Consider the following 6,020-nt stretch of genomic DNA (forward strand, 5'->3'; position numbering starts at 1 on the left):
ACTAAAGTTTGATTCAGTTCGCTTAAACTAATTATTTGTTCAAGAATCGAACATCACTGTTGTAAATTACAGTCTTTCTATTACTTCTAGACAAGGCTTTTTACAGCCTATACAATAGAGGGTATGCACGTGACGTCACCGTTGGCCGGAGTGACTGCGGTTACGCACACTAAGTGGCAAAAAGACTGAGCGGCAGCATTGGTTTTCAGCGTGAATGCTGCGGAAAAACGTCTCGGGTTACGTATGTAACCCTTGTTCCCTGAGAAAGGGAACGAGACACTGCGTCGGTGACGACACTAGGGGAACGCCCTTCAGCGTAGCCCGTCTGAATTTATGAATGAAACCGAATCCAATCCTATTGGCGTTGCGTGATGACGTAGCGTGTGACGGCATAAGCGGATGTGTACAAAAGCACGCCGGCACACAGAAAATGTCAGCTTTTGCTATGAAGCAAGTGCTCCAAGCAGGGTGAGGTGTGGCGAACCGACGCAGTGTCTCGTTCCCTTTCTCAGGGAACAAGGGTTACATACGTAACCCGAGACGTTCCCTTTCGAGGGAACTCGAACTGCGTCGGTGACGACACTAGGGGAACGAGATACCCACTATGCCACAACGAAGCCCGCTCATCCTAGTGTGAAGCTGTCTTCAGGCACAACTTAGGACAAAAGCACTCGTGCACCGGGTGTAGAGGGAAGGTCCAGACTATAAAACCTCATGAATGTGTGCGGAGTGGCCCAGCCAGCCGCCTCACATATGTCATGTATGGAAACCCCTGAAAGGAGGGCTCTAGAGGACGCCATGCCTCTGGTGGAGTGAGCCATCACGGCCATAGGTGAAGGCAAATTGCGCACCTGATAGGCCAGGGAAATAGTCTGAACGATCCAGTTGCTGATGGTCTGCTTAGAGGCGGGAAGCCCCTTCTTGGGAGACCCAAAACACACCAGCAACTGGTCCGACTTCCGCCATGAGGAGGACTTCTGGATGTAATACTGCAGTGCTCTGACAGGGCAGAGCAGATGAAGTCTCTCCTCATCCGCCGTCACATGAGGCGGAGGATGAAATGCCTGCAGAACCAAAGGCCGTGCCACATTAGATGGCACCTTGGGCAAATAGCCAGGCCTGGGGTGAAGGATGGCCTTAATGTTGCCAGGAGCAAACTCCAAGCACTCATTGGAAATAGAGAGCGCCTGGAGATCTCCTACCCTCCTCAGAGAAGTAATAGCCAACAAAAAGACCACCTTAAATGAAAGGTTCTTGGCCTCAGCCGACTCCAATGGTTCGAAAGGGGCCTCGGCCAGCCCTTCGAGCACCACTGCCAGGTCCCAAGAGGGAACCCTGGTGCGAGTCGCAGGTCTCATCCTCCAGGCTCCACGGAGGAAACGTACGACCAGGTGATGCCTCCCCAGAGGACCATCACTCAGAGGAGCGTGGAAAGCCGCAATGGCAGCCACATAAACCTTGAGTGTGGACGGGGTAAGCCCGGCAGAAAAGCGGTCTTGGAGAAACTCCAGTACAGAAGCCACTGGGCAGTTAACTGGGTCCAAATCACACTCTCTGCACCAAATGGAAAATACATTCCACTTAAGGCCGTATAACTTCCTCGTGGAGGGAGCTCTGGAAGTGAGTATAGTTTCAACCACCTCTGCTGACAGGCCGGCTTCTAGGTACTGTGCCCCCTCAGGGGCCAGACCCACAGTTTCCACAGCTCGGGCCGAGGGTGGAGAACTGAGCCCCCCGCCTGAGACAACAGGTCCCTCCTCAGAGGGATCTGCCATGGCGGGCCTGCCAGAAGCAAGATGATGTCCGAGAACCAAACTCGGGCCGGCCAAAACGGGGCTACTAATAGTGGGCTGACTCCGTCCTGACGGACCCTCTCCAGAACTGCTGGGAGCAGAGCGATTGGGGGAAAGGCGTACAGACGCAGCCTCGGCCACGTCTGCACAATGGCATCCAACCCCAGCGGGGCTGGATGTGTGAGGGAGAACCACAGTGGACAGTGTGTCGTCTCTCGAGACGCAAATAGGTCCACTTCCACTGGGCCAAACCTCTCGCATATTAACTCCACCACCTCGGGGTGGAGTCTCCAATCCCCGGGCCTCAGCCCCTGCCTCGACAGCATGTCTGCTCCCTGGTTCTGGTCCCCCGGGACATGCATCGCCCTGAGAGACGACAGTCTCCGCTGGGACCACAGGAGGATCTGATGCGCCAGTCTGCACAGAGGGCGCGACCTCAGACCCCCCTGATGATTTAAGTAAGATACCACCGACATATTGTCGGATCTTACTAGGACATGGCGACCATGGAGGTCTGGCAGAAAGCTCCTCAGAGCCCGGAACACCGCCAACATTTCTAGGCAATCTATGTGCCAAGAGGAATGTTGGTCCTGCCAGAGACCTCTCGTAAAACGGCCGTCCATGACCGCACCCCAGCCCGTGAGGGAGGCGTCTGTCGAAATAGATATCCGGTGACACAACGCTCCCAGCCTGGGACCCTGGGACAAGAACCAAGGCTTCTTCCAAATTGATAGGGAACGAAGGCATCTGCGCGTAACCCTTATCAAGCGGAATGGATTTCCCCTCGGGGAAAACCCCTTGGCTCTTAGCCACCACTGCAGGGCTCTCATGTGCAGCAGGCCAGAAGGTATCACGCTGGATGCTGCTGCCATTAGACCCAACACTCTCTGAAAGTGTTTGACAGTGACGGCCTGGCCTAGCTTTATCCTGGACACTGAGGTCAGGATAGACTCGATCCGAGCAGGAGACAATTGTGCCTGCATCGTGACTGAGTCCCACACCACTCCCAGGAACGTGGTTCTCTGGGCTGGTGTCAACACGCTCTTCTTCGTGTTGAGTCTCAACCCCAGGCTCTGGATGTGGGCGAGGACGACATCTCGATGCCGAATCGCCAACTCTCTCGACTGTGCCAGTATTAACCAGTCGTCGATGTAATTGAGCACCCTGATGCCCTCGAGCCTCAGGGGTGCTAGAGCTGCATCCATACACTTGGTAAAGGTGCGAGGGGAGAGTGCTAGGCCGAACGGAAGAACCCGATATTGGTAAGCTTCGCCCCGGAAAGCAAACCTTAGGAACCTCCTGTGAGATGGAAGGATGGAGATGTGGAAGTAGGCGTCCTTTAGATCTATCGTGACAAACCAATCCTCGGATTGGATTTGACTCACGATAATGGGAATAGTGAGCATTTTGAACCTGAATCTCCTTAGAGACTGATTCAGATGCCTCAGATCTAAAATTGGACGCAACCCTCCATCCTTCTTTGGAACTATGAAGTACCGGCTGTAGAACCCGGACTCTCTGACTAGTGGGGGAACACGCTCTATGGCCCCTTTTTCTAGCAGCGAGTTGACTTCCTGTCCCAACACCAGACCCTGCTCTGGGCGCACTAACGTCCAGACCACCCCGTTGAATTTTTGTGGGCGGACCTGGAACTGTAGTCTGTACCCAATTTCCACAGTGCGCAGGACCCATGGAGAAATATTCGTGAGGTTTTGCCATGCCTCTGCGAAATTCACCAAGGGAGCCAGCCCCTCGGGGCTGGTGTCCAGTGTTTTGTGTAAGCCCTTGGCGGCACCCTGAAGCGGAAGACCGGCAGGGAAAAACCAACAACGACCCACAGTGTGCGAGCGCGAACGCTGTCTGACTGCAAGCCTTTGGGGCAGAGAAGACAGCGTGTGCTCGCTGGAAGCTGGCGCGTCCCGATGCGTCAGAGACGGCGGGATACTGACGCCAGCTTCCTGAGGGCCCGACGAGAGAGGGGACCTCGGTCGCTCTCTCTCGGGGGGGGGGGCGGCCCTTAGAGGTCCCACAGGAGTTAGGACCTCTTTCCCTTCGCCTTCCTGGACTGGATGACGGTCCTCAGATCCGTCCTTCCAGAAGGCTGTGGGTGAGAGCGCTGCCTAGGGTCCCAAGCTGCTTGAGGGGGACCTCTAGAAGCGACACTCCCTCTTTGGCCTTGGCGATAGGAGCTGGATGACGGCTGTGGCTGTTTTGACCCTCTAGCAGCCGACTTCCTAGACCTCGACCGGCGAGGGAGATATTGCCTAAACGCTTCACTCTGCTTCTTAGTGTCCTGAAATCTGTCGACGACAGCATTAACCGCCTCGCCGAACAGACCAGAGGTACAAATGGGTGCATCAAGAAGAAAAGCCCTGTCCTTCTCCTTGATGCCAGAGAGATTAAGCCACAGATGCCTCTCCGTGGTCACCAGAGCTGACATGGAGCGGCCGATGGCGCGGGCCGTCTCCTTGGTAACCCGGAGAGACAAGTCTGTGGCCTTACGAAGCTCGGCAATATCCTCCATAGTAGGACCCTCGCCCTGGTCCATGTCTTTTAAGAGGTCGGCCTGGTACGCCTGCAGAATGGCCATCGTGTGCAGGCTCGCACCAGCCCGACCTGCCGCCAGTTGCTGCCCACCAACGCAGATGTAGTGCGACATGGCTTGGAGGGCAGCGCCGGTGTCTTAAGGGACGATGCAAGATCGGGTGAAAGGTAACTGGCTAGAGCTTCCTCAACCCGAGGCATCGTCCCATAACCGTTCTCTCTAACCCCCATAATGTCACTATAGTTCAACATCGGGGGGTTAGACAGGCGCGCTGAAAAGGGCCTGTTCCAGGATTTACACAACTCGTTGTGTAAATCCGGGAAGAACGGTAGAGACCGGCGTGGAGGATGTGCGCGGTGCTGCAGGAAGCGCTCGTCGAGTTTACTTCTGACTCGCTCTTCCTGCCTCTTCTGTGGCCAACTAATATGCACTTTAGTCACAGCCCGTGTCACCACCTCCAAAAGCTCATTATAACTGGGCGCAGTTTGTGTGTGTGTGTGTGCTTCATGCAGATCCCCCTCCACGACGCTGAGCACATCTAATTCCTCAGAATCAGACAGCTGCAGCACTGGGTCTGCATCCCGAACGGGAGAAGCCGCGGAGCGGGCTCCCGAACGGGGGATAGGGGAATCTGAGCTTTCAGATGAGGATTGGGAAAGTGCCTCGGCAGTCCCGATCCCCTCTGAAAGCTCCCTTTGCGAACCCCACGATCTAAGCCGCCGCATCGCCTCGGCAGATGCGGGACCTGAACCGCGGGGAGCGCGCATCTGGCCATCCTCAGAAAATAAAGCCAGACGGGAACGCAGCAGTCTCATAGAAAGAGAATCACAGTGGCCACAAGCAGCCCCCTCGAGAGCTGCTTGGGCGTGCTGCATTCCTAAACAAGCCACACACATCTCGTGTGTGTCCCCAGCCGTGATAAAGCGAGGGCACGGGAACACACAATTTTTAAACTGCTCACTCATTCTCACAATAAATCAGAACTGAGACAAACAACACCAAATAGGACAAACTGATTTCAACACAACACAGAGCGCTTGCTGAATAGCAAAAAAGCTGACATTTTCTGTGTGCCGGCGTGCTTTTGTACACATCCGCTTATGCCGTCACACGCTACGTCATCACGCAACGCCAATAGGATTGGATTCGGTTTCATTCATAAATTCAGACGTGCTACGCTGAAGGGCGTTCCCCTAGTGTCGTCACCGACGCAGTTCGAGTTCCCTCGAAAGGGAACTGTACAACTAGATTTGACAAGAAATATGAGGTATATTTTTACAGACTACCTAAAGCAACAGAACAGAGAAGCAAATAGATCGCTGCAATTCATAGAAACAACTGGACTCCAGGCAGCGAAAGGTGGATTTGCAGTTATCATTTTTGTGTGAATATGCTGAATTTAGTGGTAAAATCATTCTCTATATATTGTATTGTTATATATTGCAGTGACAACTCATCAATCAAAAATTTACCTCTGTATAATTTGACATTTTTAAATAAACACTGACAAAAAAACTATACAAGTTTTAAGTCTAGACGATATGATGATATATATAACATTGATATAAGTGATCACCTGGATTTAGACCTGCCTATATTGTATGTATATAAAGCGTTCACAGGCAAATTTGCTGTATGTATTTCCCCAGTGTCAAAATCAGGCACATATAAATGTCAGGAAA

This window comes from Siphateles boraxobius, unplaced genomic scaffold (genome assembly GCF_051911475.1).
Source record: "Siphateles boraxobius isolate OS27281-9 unplaced genomic scaffold, OSU_SipBor_1 19, whole genome shotgun sequence".
NCBI classification, from domain to species: domain Eukaryota; kingdom Metazoa; phylum Chordata; class Actinopteri; order Cypriniformes; family Leuciscidae; genus Siphateles; species Siphateles boraxobius.